Raw genomic sequence first — 14,110 nt, forward strand, 5'->3', positions numbered from 1 at the left:
TAAATATAAATGCAAAAGAATGTATATATATAGCTTAATTTTAAATAATGTACATTGTACCAGTTCCTTGCATTGGTGTATTCTTACTAAAGTGATCAATTGATGTTTTGAGAGCAGCAAACAAAAAACAAGAGTCTTCTTCTGGGGTTCCATTCATAAAGCGTAAAGTGACTTAAGCTGGCTTCAGTAACAACTCTTTATGCTCAACGTACGTCTCTTTTTGGATTGTACCTTCTATATAAAAGAATTTGAAGCAAGGTTCCATGGTGTAATGGTCATCACATCTGTCTAACACACAGAAGGTTCTGGGTTCAATCCCCAGTGGAACCACTAAAGAGATTGCTAAGTTGTGCTCATGCACTTTTTCATTCCATATTTGAGTAAACTGGTAGGACTTTTTCAATCAGAGATTACAATTCCATAATTCAGCTTTCAGGATCTCTGCTAGTGATGCATAAGTTCTTCACTTTAGATGTAGACCACATTCAATTTTGAAAGATGTCAAATATTTTCTGTCAAATTATTATGTAAAAATATTAGTCAGTTTTTCATTTATTGCAACAAACCTGATACTGGAAAAGTCACATTGATGGTTCCATAGTGTAGTGGTCATTACGTCTGCCTCACACGCAGAAGGTCCTGGGTTCAAACCCCAGTGGAGCCACAGTAATCTTGATTGTTTGGCTACAGTTCAGTTATTAGAACATTTTGGCAGTCTGTAAGTGTTCCCTGTTAAAGATGATGGTGACATATTCTTCAATTATAGGGATTTCTTGAACTCGATAGAATCCTAAATGGTCTTCTCATTCATCAAGACGAAAGTCACTAATGGAATTACAAAAGAACCAAAGACATTTCCCAGGATGGAATCGATATTTGACAGTGTTGTCACCCCATAAATATAAATGCAAAAGAATGTATATATAGCTTAATTTTAAATAATGTACATTGTACCAGTTCCTTGCATTGGTGTATTCTTACTAAAGTGATCAATTGATGTTTTGAGGGCAGGAAACAAAAAACAAGAGACTTCTTCCGTGGTTCCATTCCTAAAGCGTAAAGTGACTTAAGCTGGCTTCAGTAACAACTTTTTATGCTCAACGTACGTCTCTTTTTGGATTGTACCTTCTATATAAAAGAATTTGAAGCAAGGTTCCATAGTGTAGTGGTCATCACGTCTGCCTCACACGCGGAAGGTCCTGGGTTCAAGCCCCAGTGGAACCACAGAAATCTTGATTGTTTGGCTACAGTTCAGTTATTAGAACATATTCAAGGGAAGTCTGTAAGTGTTTCCTGTTAAAGCTGATGGTGACATATTCTTCAAACATAGGGATTTCTTGCACTCGATAGAATCCAATATACAGGTGCTGGCCAGTAAATTAGAATATCATCAAAAGGTTGAAGATATTTCAGTAATTCCATTCAAAACGTGAAACTTGTACATTATATTCATGCAATGCACACAGACCAATGTATTTCCAATGTTTATTACGTTTAATTTTGATATTTATAGGTGACAACCAATGAAAACATCAAATCTGGTATCTCAGAAAATTAGAATATTCTAAAGGCCAATGAAAAAATGTTTGTTTCTCTAATGTTGGCCAACTGAAAAGAATGAACATGAAAAGAATGTTCATGTATAGCACTCAATACTTAGTCGGGGCTCCTTTTGCCTCAATAACTGCAGTAATGCGGCGTGGCATGGACTCGATCAGTCTGTGGCACTGCTCAGGTGTTATGAGAGCCCAGGTTGCTCTGATAGTCGTCTTCAGCTCCTCTGCATTGTTGGGTCTAGCGTATTGCATCCTCCGCTTCACAATACCCCATAGATTTTCTATGGGGTTAAGGTCTGGCGAGTTTGCGGGCCAATCAAGGACAGGGATACCATGGTCCTTGAACCAGGTGCTGGTGGTTTTGGCACTGTGTGCAGGTGCCAAGTCCTGTTGAAAGGTGAAGTCTGCATCCCCATAAAGTTGGTCAGCAGCAGGAAGCATGAAGTGCTCTAAAACTTCCTGGTAGACGGCTGCATTGACCCTGGACCTCAGGAAACAGAGTGGGCCAACACCGGCAGATGACATGGCACCCCACACCATCACTGACGGTGGAAACTTTACACTGGACCTCATGCAACGTGGATTCTGTGCTTCTCCGCTCTTCCTCCAGACTCTGGGTCCTTGATTTCCAAAGGAAATGCAGAACTTGCTTTCATCAGAAAACATAACTTTGGACCACTCAGCATCAGTCCAGTCCTTTTTGTCCTTGGCCCAGGCGAGACGCTTCTTGCGCTGTTTCTTGTTCAAGAGTGGCTTGACACACGGAATGCGACACCTGAATCCCATGTCTTTCATGAGTCTCCTCGTGGTGGTTCTTGAAGCGCTGACTCCAGCTGCAGTCCACTCTTTGTGGATCTCCCCCACATTTTTGAATGGGTTTGTCGTCACAATTCTCTGCAGGGTGCGGTTATCCCTAGAGCTTGTACACTTTTTTCTACCACATTTTTTCCGTCCCTTCGCCTGTCTGTTAATGTGCTTGGACACAGAGCTCTGCGAACAGCCAGCTTCTTTAGCAATCACCTTTTGTGTCTTGCCCTCCTTGTGCAAGGTGTCAATGATTGTCTTTTGGACAGCTGTTAAGTCAGAAGTCTTCCCCATGATTGTGGTGCCTTCAAAACAAGACTGAGGGACCTTTTAAAGGCCTTTGCAGGTGTTTTGAGTAAATCAGCTGATTAGAGTGGCAGCAGGTGTCTTCTATATTCAGCCTTTTCAGAATATTCTAATTTTTTGAGATACCAAATTTGGAGTTTTCATTAGTTGTCACTTATGAATATCAAATTTAAATGTAATGAACATTGGAAATACATTGGTCTGTGTGCATTGCATGAATATAATGTACAAGTTTCACGTTTTGAATGGAATTACTGAAATATCTTCAACCTTTTGATGATATTCTAATTTACTGGCCAGCACCTGTAGTCTTCTCATTCATTAAGACGAAAGTCACTAATAAAATTACAAAAGATTCTAACAGATTTTCCTGGCTGGAATCATTTTTTGACAGTGTTGTCTCCCCATAATTGTAAATGCAAAAGAATGCATCTATAGCTTAATTTTAAATAATGTACATTGTACCAGTTCCTTGCATTGGTGTATTCTTTCTAAAGTGATCAATTGATGTTTTGAGGGCAGGAAACAAAAAACAAGAGACTTCTTCTGGGCTTCCATTCCTAAAGCGTAAAGTGACTTAAGCTGGCTTCAGTAACAACTCTTTATGCTCAACGTACTTCTCTTTTTGGATTGTTCCTTCTATATAAAATGTTTTGAAGCAAGGTTGAAGGAAGGTTCCATGGTGTAATGGTCATCACATCTGTCTAACATACAGAAGGCTCTGGGTTCAATCCCCAGTGGAACCACTAAAGAAATTGCTAAGTTGTGCTCATGCACTTTTTCATTCCATATTTGAGTAAACTGGTAGGACTTTTTCAATCAGAGATGACAATTCCATAATTCAGCTTTCAGGATCTCTGCTAGTGATGCGTAAGTTCTTCACTTTAGATGTAGACCACATTGAATTTTGAAAGATGTCAAATATTTTCTGTCAAACTATTATGTAAAAATATTAGTCAGTTTTTCATTTATTGCAACAAACCTGATACTGGAAAACCCACATTGACGGTTCCATAGTGTAGTGGTCATCATGTCTGCCTCACACGTGGAAGGTCCTGGGTTCAAACCCCAGTGGAACCACAGTATTCTTGTTTGTTTGGCTACAGTTCAGTTATTAGAACATATTCAAGGGCAGTCTGTAAGTGTTTCCTGTTAAAGCTGATGGTGACATATTCTTCAAACATAGGGATTTCTTGAACTCGATAGAATCCTAAATGGTCTTCTCATTCATCAAGACGAAAGTCACTAATGGAATTACAAAAGAACCAAAGACATTTCCCAGGATGGAATCGATTTTTGACAGTGTTGTCACCCCATAAATATAAATGCAAAAGAATGTATATATAGCTTAATTTTAAATAATGTACATTGTACCAGTTCCTTGCATTGGTGTATTCTTACTAAAGTGATCAATTGATGTTTTGAGAGCAGCAAACAAAAAACAAGAGTCTTCTTCTGGGGTTCCATTCCTAAAGCGTAAAGTGACTTAAGCTGGCTTCAGTAACAACTCTTTATGCTCAACGTACTTCTCTTTTTGGATTGTACCTTCTATATAAAAGAATTTGAAGCAAGGTTCCATGGTGTAATGGTCATCACATCTGTCTAACACACAGAAGGTTCTGGGTTCAATCCCCAGTGGGACCACTAAAGAGATTGCTAAGTTGTGCTCATGCACTTTTTCATTCCATATTTGAGTAAACTGGTAGGACTTTTTCAATCAGAGATGACAATTCCATAATTCAGCTTTCAGGATCTCTGCTAGTGATGCATAAGTTCTTCACTTTAGATGTAGACCACATTCAATTTTGAAAGATGTCAAATATTTTCTGTCAAATTATTATGTAAAAATATTAGTCAGTTTTTCATTTATTGCAACAAACCTGATACTGGGAAGGACACATTGATGGTTCCATAGTGTAGTGGTCATCACGTCTGCCTCACATGCAGAAGGTCCTGGGTTCAAACCCCAGTGGAATCCACAGTAATCTTGATTGTTTGGCTACAGTTTTGTTATTAGAACATTTTCAAGGGCAGTCTTTAAGTGTTCCCTGTTAAAGATGATGGTGACATATTCTTCAAACATAGGGATTTCTTGAACTCGATAGAATCCAATATGGTCTTCTCATTCATTAAGACGAAAGTCACTAATAAAATTACAAAAGATTCTAACAGATTTTCCTGGCTGGAATCATTTTTTGACAGTGTTGTCTCCCCATAATTGTAAATGCAAAAGAATGCATCTATAGCTTAATTTTAAATAATGTACATTGTACCAGTTCCTTGCATTGGTGTATTCTTTCTAAAGTGATCAATTGATGTTTTGAGGGCAGGAAACAAAAAACAAGAGACTTCTTCTGGGCTTTCATTCCTAAAGCGTAAAGTGACTTAAGCTGGCTTCAGTAACAACTCTTTATGCTCAACGTACTTCTCTTTTTGGATTGTTCCTTCTATATAAAATGTTTTGAAGCAAGGTTGAAGCAAGGTTGAAGCAAGGTTCTATGGTGTAATGGTCATCACATCTGTCTAACACACAGAAGGCTCTGGGTTCAGTCCCCAGTGGAACCACTAAAGAGATTGCTAAGTTGTGCTCATGCACTTTTTCATTCCATATTTGAGTAAACTGGTAGGACTTTTTCAGTCAGAGATGACAATTCCATAATTCAGCTTTCAGGATCTCTGCTAGTGATGCGTAAGTTCTTCACGTTAGATGTAGACCACATTGAATTTTGAAAGATGTCAAATATTTTCTGTCAAACTATTATGTAAAAATATTAGTCAGTTTTTCATTTATTGCAACAAACCTGATACTGGAAAAGACACATTGATGGTTCCATAGTGTAGTGGTCATCACGTCTGCCTCACACGCAGAAGGTCCTGGGTTCAAACCCCAGTGGAACCACAGTAATCTTGTTTGTTTGGCTACAGATCAGTTATTAGAACATTTTCAAGGGCAGTCTGTAAGTGTTCCCTGTTAAAGATGATGGTGACATATTCTTCAAACATAGGGATTTCTTGAACTCGATAGAATCCAATATGGTCTTCTCATTCATTAAGACGAAAGTCACTAATAAAATTACAAAAGATTCTAACAGATTTTCCTGGCTGGAATCATTTTTTGACAGTGTTGTCTCCCCATAATTGTAAATGCAAAAGAATGCATCTATAGCTTAATTTTAAATAATGTACATTGTACCAGTTCCTTGCATTGGTGTATTCTTTCTAAAGTGATCAATTGATGTTTTGAGGGCAGGAAACAAAAAACAAGAGACTTCTTCTGGGCTTCCATTCCTAAAGCGTAAAGTGACTTAAGCTGGCTTCAGTAACAACTCTTTATGCTCAACGTACTTCTCTTTTTGGATTGTTCCTTCTATATAAAATGTTTTGAAGCAAGGTTGAAGCAAGGTTCTATGGTGTAATGGTCATCACATCTGTCTAACACACAGAAGGCTCTGGGTTCAATCCCCAGTGGAACCACTAAAGAGATTGCTAAGTTGTGCTCATGCACTTTTTCATTCCATATTTGAGTAAACTGGTAGGACTTTTTCAGTCAGAGATGACAATTCCATAATTCAGCTTTCAGGATCTCTGCTAGTGATGCGTAAGTTCTTCACTTTAGATGTAGACCACATTGAATTTTGAAAGATGTCAAATATTTTCTGTCAAACTATTATGTAAAAATATTAGTCAGTTTTTCATTTATTGCAACAAACCTGATACTGGAAAACCCACATTGATGGTTCCATAGTGTAGTGGTCATCATGTCTGCCTCACACGTGGAAGGTCCTGGGTTCAAACCCCAGTGGAACCACAGTATTCTTGTTTGTTTGGCTACAGTTCAGTTATTAGAACATATTCAAGGGCAGTCTGTAAGTGTTTCCTGTTAAAGCTGATGGTGACATATTCTTCAAACATAGGGATTTCTTGAACTCGATAGAATCCTAAATGGTCTTCTCATTCATCAAGACGAAAGTCACTAATGGAATTACAAAAGAACCAAAGACATTTCCCAGGATGGAATCGATTTTTGACAGTGTTGTCACCCCATAAATATAAATGCAAAAGAATGTATATATAGCTTAATTTTAAATAATGTACATTGTACCAGTTCCTTGCATTGGTGTATTCTTACTAAAGTGATCAATTGATGTTTTGAGAGCAGCAAACAAAAAACAAGAGTCTTCTTCTGGGGTTCCATTCCTAAAGCGTAAAGTGACTTAAGCTGACTTCAGTAACAACTCTTTATGCTCAACGTACTTCTCTTTTTGGATTGTACCTTCTATATAAAAGAATTTGAAGCAAGGTTCCATGGTGTAATGGTCATCACATCTGTCTAACACACAGAAGGTTCTGGGTTCAATCCCCAGTGGGACCACTAAAGAGATTGCTAAGTTGTGCTCATGCACTTTTTCATTCCATATTTGAGTAAATTGGTAGGACTTTTTCAATCAGAGATGACAATTCCATAATTCAGCTTTCAGGATCTCTGCTAGTGATGCATAAGTTCTTCACTTTAGATGTAGACCACATTCAATTTTGAAAGATGTCAAATATTTTCTGTCAAATTATTATGTAAAAATATTAGTCAGTTTTTCATTTATTGCAACAAACCTGATACTGGAAAGGACACATTGATGGTTCCATAGTGTAGTGGTCATCACGTCTGCCTCACATGCAGAAGGTCCTGGGTTCAAACCCCAGTGGAATCCACAGCAATCTTGATTGTTTGGCTACAGTTTTGTTATTAGAACATTTTCAAGGGCAGTCTGTAAGTGTTCCCTGTTAAAGATGATGGTGACATATTCTTCAAACATAGGGATTTCTTGAACTCGATAGAATCCAATATGGTCTTCTCATTCATTAAGACGAAAGTCACTAATAAAATTACAAAAGATTCTAACAGATTTTCCTGGCTGGAATCATTTTTTGACAGTGTTGTCTCCCCATAATTGTAAATGCAAAAGAATGCATCTATAGCTTAATTTTAAATAATGTACATTGTACCAGTTCCTTGCATTGGTGTATTCTTTCTAAAGTGATCAATTGATGTTTTGAGGGCAGGAAACAAAAAACAAGAGACTTCTTCTGGGCTTCCATTCCTAAAGCGTAAAGTGACTTAAGCTGGCTTCAGTAACAACTCTTTATGCTCAACGTACTTCTCTTTTTGGATTGTTCCTTCTATATAAAATGTTTTGAAGCAAGGTTGAAGCAAGGTTGAAGCAAGGTTCTATGGTGTAATGGTCATCACATCTGTCTAACACACAGAAGGCTCTGGGTTCAGTCCCCAGTGGAACCACTAAAGAGATTGCTAAGTTGTGCTCATGCACTTTTTCATTCCATATTTGAGTAAACAGGTAGGACTTTTTCAGTCAGAGATGACAATTCCATAATTCAGCTTTCAGGATCTCTGCTAGTGATGCGTAAGTTCTTCACTTTAGATGTAGACCACATTGAATTTTGAAAGATGTCAAATATTTTCTGTCAAACTATTATGTAAAAATATTAGTCAGTTTTTCATTTATTGCAACAAACCTGATACTGGAAAGGCCACATTGATGGTTCCATAGTGTAGTGGTCATCACGTCTGCCTCACACGCGGAAGGTCCTGGGTTCAAGCCCCAGTGGAACCACAGAAATCTTGATTGTTTGGCTACAGTTCAGTTATTAGAACATATTCAAGGGCAGTCTGTAAGTGTTTCCTGTTAAACCTGATGGTGACATATTCTTCAAACATAGGGATTTCTTGAACTCGATAGAATCCTAAATGGTCTTCTCATTCATCAAGACGAAAGTCACTAATGGAATTACAAAAGAACCAAAGACATTTCCCAGGATGGAATCGATATTTGACAGTGTTGTCACCCCATAAATATAAATGCAAAAGAATCTATATATAGCTTAATTTTAAATAATGTACATTGTACCAGTTCCTTGCATTGGTGTATTCTTACTAAAGTGATCAATTGATGTTTTGAGGGCAGGAAACAAAAAACAAGAGACTTCTTTCGTGGTTCCATTCCTAAAGCGTAAATTGACTTAAGCTGGCTTCAGTAACAACTCTTTATGCTCAACGTACTTCTCTTTTTGGATTGTTCCTTCTATATAAAATGTTTTGAAGCACGGTTCCATGGTGTAATGGTCATCACATCTGTCTCACACACAGAAGGCTCTGGGTTCAATCCCCAGTGGAACCACTAAAGAGTTTGATAAGTTGTTCTCATGCACTTTTTCATTCCATATTTGAGTAAACTGGTAGGACTTTTTCAATCAGAGATGACAATTCCATAATTCAGCTTTCAGGATCTCTGCTAGTGATGCGTAAGTTCTTCACTTTAGATGTAGGCCACATTGAATTTTGAAAGATGTCAAATATTTTCTGTCAAACTATTATGTAAAAATATTAGTCAGTTTTTCATTTATTGCAACAAACCTGATACTGGAAAAGCCACATTGATGGTTCCATAGTGTAGTGGTCATCACGTCTGCCTCACATGCGGAAGGTCCTGGGTTCAAACCCCAGTGGAACCACAGAAATCTTGATTGTTTGGCTACAGTTCAGATATTAGAACATATTCAAGGGAAGTCTGTAAGTGTTTCCTGTTAAAGCTGATGGTGACATATTCTTCAAACATAGGGATTTCTTGAACTCGATAGAATCCTAAATGGTCTTCTCATTCATCAAGACGAAAGTCACTAATGGAATTACAAAAGAACCAAAGACATTTCCCAGGATGGAAACGATTTTTGACAGTGTTGTCACCCCATAAATATAAATGCAAAAGAATGTATATATAGCTTAAATTTAAATAATGTACATTGTACCAGTTCCTTGCATTGGTGTATTCTTACTAAAGTGATCAATTGATGTTTTGAGAGCAGCAAACAAAAAACAAGAGACTTCTTCTGGGGTTCCATTCCTAAAGCGTAAAGTGACTTAAGCTGGCTTCAGTAACAACTCTTTATGCTCAACGTACTTCTCTTTTTGGATTGTTCCTTCTATATAAAATGTTTTGAAGCAAGGTTGAAGCAAGGTTCCATGGTGTAATGGTCATCACATCTGTCTTACACACAGAAGGTTCTGGGTTAAATCCCCAGTGGAACCACTAAAGAAATTGCTAAGTTGTGCTCATGCATCTTTTCATTCCATATTTGAGTAAACTGGTAGGACTTTTTCAATCAGAGATTACAATTCCATAATTCAGCTTTCAGGATCTCTGCTAGTGATGCATAAGTTCTTCACTTTAGATGTAGACCACATTCAATTTTGAAAGATGTCAAATATTTTCTGTCAAATTATTATGTAAAAATATTAGTCAGTTTTTCATTTATTGCAACAAACCTGATACTGGAAAAGTCACATTGATGGTTCCATAGTGTAGTGGTCATCACGTCTGCCTCACACGCGGAAGGTCCTGGGTTCAAACCCCAGTGGAACCACAGTAATCTTGTTTGTTTGGCTACAGTTCAGTTATTAGAACATATTCAAGGGCAGTCTGTAAGTGTTTCCTGTTAAAGCTGATGGTGACATATTCTTCAAACATAGGGATTTCTTGAACTCGATAGAATCCTAAATGGTCTTCTCATTCATCAAGACGAAAGTCACTAATGGAATTACAAAAGAACCAAAGACATTTCCCAGGATGGAATCGATAATTGAAAGTGTTGTCACCCCATAAATATAAATGCAAAAGAATGTATATATAGCTTAATTTTAAATAATGTACATTGTACCAGTTCCTTGCATTGGTGTATTCTTACTAAAGTGATCAATTGATGTTTTGAGGGCAGGAAACAAAAAACAAGAGACTTCTTCTGGGGTTCCATTCCTAAAGCGTAAAGTGACTTAAGCTAGCTTCAGTAACAACTCTTTATGCTCAACGTACTTCTCTTTTTGGATTGTTCCTTCTACAGGTGCTGGCCAGTAAATTAGAATATCATCAAAAGGTTGAAAATATTTCAGTAATTCCATTCAAAACGTGAAACATGTACATTATATTCATGCAATGCACACAGACCAATGTATTTCCAATGTTCATTACATTTAAATTTGATATTCATAAGTGACAACTAATGAAAACTCCAAATTTGGTATCTCAAAAAATTAGAATATTCTGAAAAGGCTGAATATAGAAGACACCTGCTGCCACTCTAATCAGCTGATTTACTCAAAACACCTGCAAAGGCCTTTAAAAGGTCCCTCAGTCTTGTTTTGAAGGCACCACAATCATGGGGAAGACTTCTGACTTAACAGCTGTCCAAAAGACAATCATTGACACCTTGCACAAGGAGGGCAAGACACAAAAGGTGATTGCTAAAGAAGCTGGCTGTTCGCAGAGCTCTGTGTCCAAGCACATTAACAGACAGGCGAAGGGACGGAAAAAATGTGGTAGAAAAAAGTGTACAAGCTCTAGGGATAACCGCACCCTGCAGAGAATTGTGACGACAAACCCATTCAAAAATGTGGGGGAGATCCACAAAGAGTGGACTGCAGCTGGAGTCAGCGCTTCAAGAACCACCACGAGGAGACTCATGAAAGACATGGGATTCAGGTGTCGCATTCCGTGTGTCAAGCCACTCTTGAACAAGAAACAGCGCAAGAAGCGTCTCGCCTGGGCCAAGGACAAAAAGGACTGGACTGATGCTGAGTGGTCCAAAGTTATGTTTTCTGATGAAAGCAAGTTCTGCATTTCCTTTGGAAATCAAGGACCCAGAGTCTGGAGGAAGAGCGGAGAAGCACAGAATCCACGTTGCATGAGGTCCAGTGTAAAGTTTCCACCGTCAGTGATGGTGTGGGGTGCCATGTCATCTGCCGGTGTTGGCCCACTCTGTTTCCTGAGGTCCAGGGTCAATGCAGCCGTCTACCAGGAAGTTTTAGAGCACTTCATGCTTCCTGCTGCTGACCAACTTTATGGGGATGCAGACTTCACCTTTCAACAGGACTTGGCACCTGCACACAGTGCCAAAACCACCAGCACCTGGTTCAAGGACCATGGTATCCCTGTCCTTGATTGGCCAGCAAACTCGCCTGACCTTAACCCCATAGAAAATCTATGGGGTATTGTGAAGCGGAGGATGCAATACGCTAGACCCAACAATGCAGAGGAGCTGAAGACGACTATCAGAGCAACCTGGGCTCTCATAACACCTAAGCAGTGCCACAGACTGATCGAGTCCATGCCACGCCGCATTACTGCAGTTATTGAGGCAAAAGGAGCCCCGACTAAGTATTGAGTGCTATACATGCACATTCTTTTCATGTTCATTCTTTTCAGTTGGCCAACATTAGAGAAACAAACATTTTTTCATTGGCCTTTAGAATATTCTAATTTTCTGAGATACCAGATTTGATGTTTTCATTGGTTGTCACCTATAAATATCAAATTTAAATGTAATAAACATCGGAAATACATTGGTCTGTGTGCATTGCATGAATATAATGTACAAGTTTCACGTTTTGAATGGAATTACTGAAATATTTTCAACCTTTTGATGAAATTCTAATTTACTGGCCAGCACCTGTATATAAAATGTTTTGAAGCAAGGTTCCATGGTGTAATGGTCATCACATCTGTCTAACACACAGAAGGCTCTGGGTTCAATCCCCAGTGGAACCACTAAAGAGTTTGATAAGTTGTTCTCATGCACTTTTTCATTCCATATTTGAGTAAACTGGTAGGACTTTTTCAATCAGAGATGACAATTCCATAATTCAGCTTTCAGGATCTCTGCTAGTGTTGCGTAAGTTCTTCACTTTAGATGTAGGCCACATTGAATTTTGAAAGATGTCAAATATTTTCTGTCAAACTATTATGTAAAAATATTGGTCAGTTTTTCATTTATTGCAACAAACCTGATACTGGAAAACCCACATTGATGGTTCCATAGTGTAGTGGTCATCACGTCTGCCTCACACGCGGAAGGTCCTGGGTTCAAACCCCAGTGGAACCACAGTTTTCTTGTTTGTTTGGCTACAGTTCAGTTATTAGAACATATTCAAGGGCAGTCTGTAAGTGTTTCCTGTTAAAGCTGATGGTGACATATTCTTCAAACATAGGGATTTCTTGAACTCGATAGAATCCTAAATGGTCTTCTCATTCATCAAGACGAAAGTCACTAATGGAATTACAAAAGAACCAAAGACATTTCCCAGGATGGAATCGATTTTTGACAGTGTTGTCACCCCATAAATATAAATGCAAAAGAATGTATATATAGCTTAATTTTAAATAATGTACATTGTACCAGTTCCTTGCATTGGTGTATTCTTACTAAAGTGATCAATTGATGTTTTGAGAGCAGCAAACAAAAAACAAGAGTCTTCTTCTGGGGTTCCATTCCTAAAGCGTAAAGTGACTTAAGCTGGCTTCAGTAACAACTCTTTATGCTCAACGTACTTCTCTTTTTGGATTGTACCTTCTATATAAAACAATTTGAAGCAAGGTTCCATGGTTTTATGGTCATCACATCTGTCTAACACACCGAAGGTTCTGGGTTCAATCCCCAGTGGAACCACTAAAGAGATTGATAAGTTGTGCTCATGCACTTTTTCATTCCATATTTGAGTAAACTGGTAGGACTTTTTCAATCAGAGATGACAATTCCATAATTCAGCTTTCAGGATCTCTGCTAGTGATGCATAAGTTCTTCAGTTTAGATGTAGACCACATTCAATTTTGAAAGATGTCAAATATTTTCTGTCAAATTATTATGTAAAAATATTAGTCAGTTTTTCATTTATTGCAACAAACCTGATACTGGAAAAGACACATTGATGGTTCCATAGTGTAGTGGTCATCACGTCTGCCTCACACGCAGAAGGTCCTGGGTTCAAACCCCAGTGGAACCACAGTAATCTTGATTGTTTCGCTACAGTTCAGTTATTAGAACATTTTCAAGGGCAGTCTGTAACTGTTCCCTGTGAAAGATGATGGTGACATATTATTCAAACATAGGGATTTCTTGAACTCGATAGAATCCTAAATGGTCTTCTCATTCATCAAGACGAAAGTCACTAATGGAATTACAAAAGAACCAAAGACATTTCCCAGGATGGAATCGATATTTGACAGTGTTGTCACCCCATAAATATAAATGCAAAAGAATGTATCTATAGCTTAATTTTAAATAATGTACATTGTACCAGTTCCTTGCATTGGTGAATTCTTACTAAAGTGATCAATTGATGTTTTGAGGGCAGGGAACAAAAAACAAGAGACTTCTTCTGGGGTTCCATTCCTAAAGCGTAAAGTGACTTAAGCTGGCTTCAGTAACAACTCTTTATGCTCAACGTACATCTATTTTTGGATTGTTCCTTCTATATATAATGTTTTGAAGCAAGGTTCCATGGTGTAAAGGTCATCACATCTGTCTTACACACAGAAGATTCTGGGTTCAATCCCCAGTGGAACCACTAAAGAAATTGCTAAACTGTGCTCATGCACCTTTTC

The 14,110-nt window shown here is 38.1% G+C and overlaps 23 non-coding genes across 23 annotated transcripts; all 23 read left to right on the forward strand.

Moving 5' to 3' along the window:
- Positions 1-257: 257 nt before the first annotated feature.
- On the forward strand, positions 258-330 carry trnav-aac (transfer RNA valine (anticodon AAC)). The gene has a single exon. It is a non-coding gene; the product is annotated as a tRNA-Val (tRNA).
- A 261-nt stretch (positions 331-591) lies between these two features.
- Positions 592-664, forward strand: trnav-cac (transfer RNA valine (anticodon CAC)). Its single transcript has one exon. It is a non-coding gene; the product is annotated as a tRNA-Val (tRNA).
- A 487-nt stretch (positions 665-1,151) lies between these two features.
- trnav-cac (transfer RNA valine (anticodon CAC)) lies at positions 1,152-1,224 on the forward strand. The gene has a single exon. It is a non-coding gene; the product is annotated as a tRNA-Val (tRNA).
- A 2,115-nt stretch (positions 1,225-3,339) lies between these two features.
- Positions 3,340-3,412, forward strand: trnav-aac (transfer RNA valine (anticodon AAC)). The gene has a single exon. It is a non-coding gene; the product is annotated as a tRNA-Val (tRNA).
- Positions 3,413-3,673: 261 nt separating this feature from the next.
- Positions 3,674-3,746, forward strand: trnav-cac (transfer RNA valine (anticodon CAC)). Its single transcript has one exon. It is a non-coding gene; the product is annotated as a tRNA-Val (tRNA).
- Positions 3,747-4,237: 491 nt separating this feature from the next.
- On the forward strand, positions 4,238-4,310 carry trnav-aac (transfer RNA valine (anticodon AAC)). Its single transcript has one exon. It is a non-coding gene; the product is annotated as a tRNA-Val (tRNA).
- A 261-nt stretch (positions 4,311-4,571) lies between these two features.
- Positions 4,572-4,644, forward strand: trnav-cac (transfer RNA valine (anticodon CAC)). Its single transcript has one exon. It is a non-coding gene; the product is annotated as a tRNA-Val (tRNA).
- A 514-nt stretch (positions 4,645-5,158) lies between these two features.
- trnav-aac (transfer RNA valine (anticodon AAC)) lies at positions 5,159-5,231 on the forward strand. The gene has a single exon. It is a non-coding gene; the product is annotated as a tRNA-Val (tRNA).
- A 261-nt stretch (positions 5,232-5,492) lies between these two features.
- On the forward strand, positions 5,493-5,565 carry trnav-cac (transfer RNA valine (anticodon CAC)). Its single transcript has one exon. It is a non-coding gene; the product is annotated as a tRNA-Val (tRNA).
- A 502-nt stretch (positions 5,566-6,067) lies between these two features.
- trnav-aac (transfer RNA valine (anticodon AAC)) lies at positions 6,068-6,140 on the forward strand. The gene has a single exon. It is a non-coding gene; the product is annotated as a tRNA-Val (tRNA).
- A 261-nt stretch (positions 6,141-6,401) lies between these two features.
- Positions 6,402-6,474, forward strand: trnav-cac (transfer RNA valine (anticodon CAC)). The gene has a single exon. It is a non-coding gene; the product is annotated as a tRNA-Val (tRNA).
- Positions 6,475-6,965: 491 nt separating this feature from the next.
- Positions 6,966-7,038, forward strand: trnav-aac (transfer RNA valine (anticodon AAC)). The gene has a single exon. It is a non-coding gene; the product is annotated as a tRNA-Val (tRNA).
- A 261-nt stretch (positions 7,039-7,299) lies between these two features.
- Positions 7,300-7,372, forward strand: trnav-cac (transfer RNA valine (anticodon CAC)). Its single transcript has one exon. It is a non-coding gene; the product is annotated as a tRNA-Val (tRNA).
- A 514-nt stretch (positions 7,373-7,886) lies between these two features.
- trnav-aac (transfer RNA valine (anticodon AAC)) lies at positions 7,887-7,959 on the forward strand. Its single transcript has one exon. It is a non-coding gene; the product is annotated as a tRNA-Val (tRNA).
- Positions 7,960-8,220: 261 nt separating this feature from the next.
- On the forward strand, positions 8,221-8,293 carry trnav-cac (transfer RNA valine (anticodon CAC)). The gene has a single exon. It is a non-coding gene; the product is annotated as a tRNA-Val (tRNA).
- Positions 8,294-8,784: 491 nt separating this feature from the next.
- On the forward strand, positions 8,785-8,857 carry trnav-cac (transfer RNA valine (anticodon CAC)). The gene has a single exon. It is a non-coding gene; the product is annotated as a tRNA-Val (tRNA).
- Positions 8,858-9,118: 261 nt separating this feature from the next.
- Positions 9,119-9,191, forward strand: trnav-cac (transfer RNA valine (anticodon CAC)). The gene has a single exon. It is a non-coding gene; the product is annotated as a tRNA-Val (tRNA).
- Positions 9,192-9,693: 502 nt separating this feature from the next.
- On the forward strand, positions 9,694-9,766 carry trnav-uac (transfer RNA valine (anticodon UAC)). Its single transcript has one exon. It is a non-coding gene; the product is annotated as a tRNA-Val (tRNA).
- Positions 9,767-10,027: 261 nt separating this feature from the next.
- trnav-cac (transfer RNA valine (anticodon CAC)) lies at positions 10,028-10,100 on the forward strand. Its single transcript has one exon. It is a non-coding gene; the product is annotated as a tRNA-Val (tRNA).
- A 2,104-nt stretch (positions 10,101-12,204) lies between these two features.
- Positions 12,205-12,277, forward strand: trnav-aac (transfer RNA valine (anticodon AAC)). The gene has a single exon. It is a non-coding gene; the product is annotated as a tRNA-Val (tRNA).
- A 261-nt stretch (positions 12,278-12,538) lies between these two features.
- Positions 12,539-12,611, forward strand: trnav-cac (transfer RNA valine (anticodon CAC)). The gene has a single exon. It is a non-coding gene; the product is annotated as a tRNA-Val (tRNA).
- An 825-nt stretch (positions 12,612-13,436) lies between these two features.
- Positions 13,437-13,509, forward strand: trnav-cac (transfer RNA valine (anticodon CAC)). The gene has a single exon. It is a non-coding gene; the product is annotated as a tRNA-Val (tRNA).
- A 491-nt stretch (positions 13,510-14,000) lies between these two features.
- On the forward strand, positions 14,001-14,073 carry trnav-uac (transfer RNA valine (anticodon UAC)). Its single transcript has one exon. It is a non-coding gene; the product is annotated as a tRNA-Val (tRNA).
- The last annotated feature ends 37 nt before the right edge of the window (positions 14,074-14,110 follow it).

Source organism: Nothobranchius furzeri, chromosome 14, assembly GCF_043380555.1.
Source record: "Nothobranchius furzeri strain GRZ-AD chromosome 14, NfurGRZ-RIMD1, whole genome shotgun sequence".
In the NCBI taxonomy this organism is placed as follows: Eukaryota; Metazoa; Chordata; class Actinopteri; order Cyprinodontiformes; family Nothobranchiidae; genus Nothobranchius; species Nothobranchius furzeri.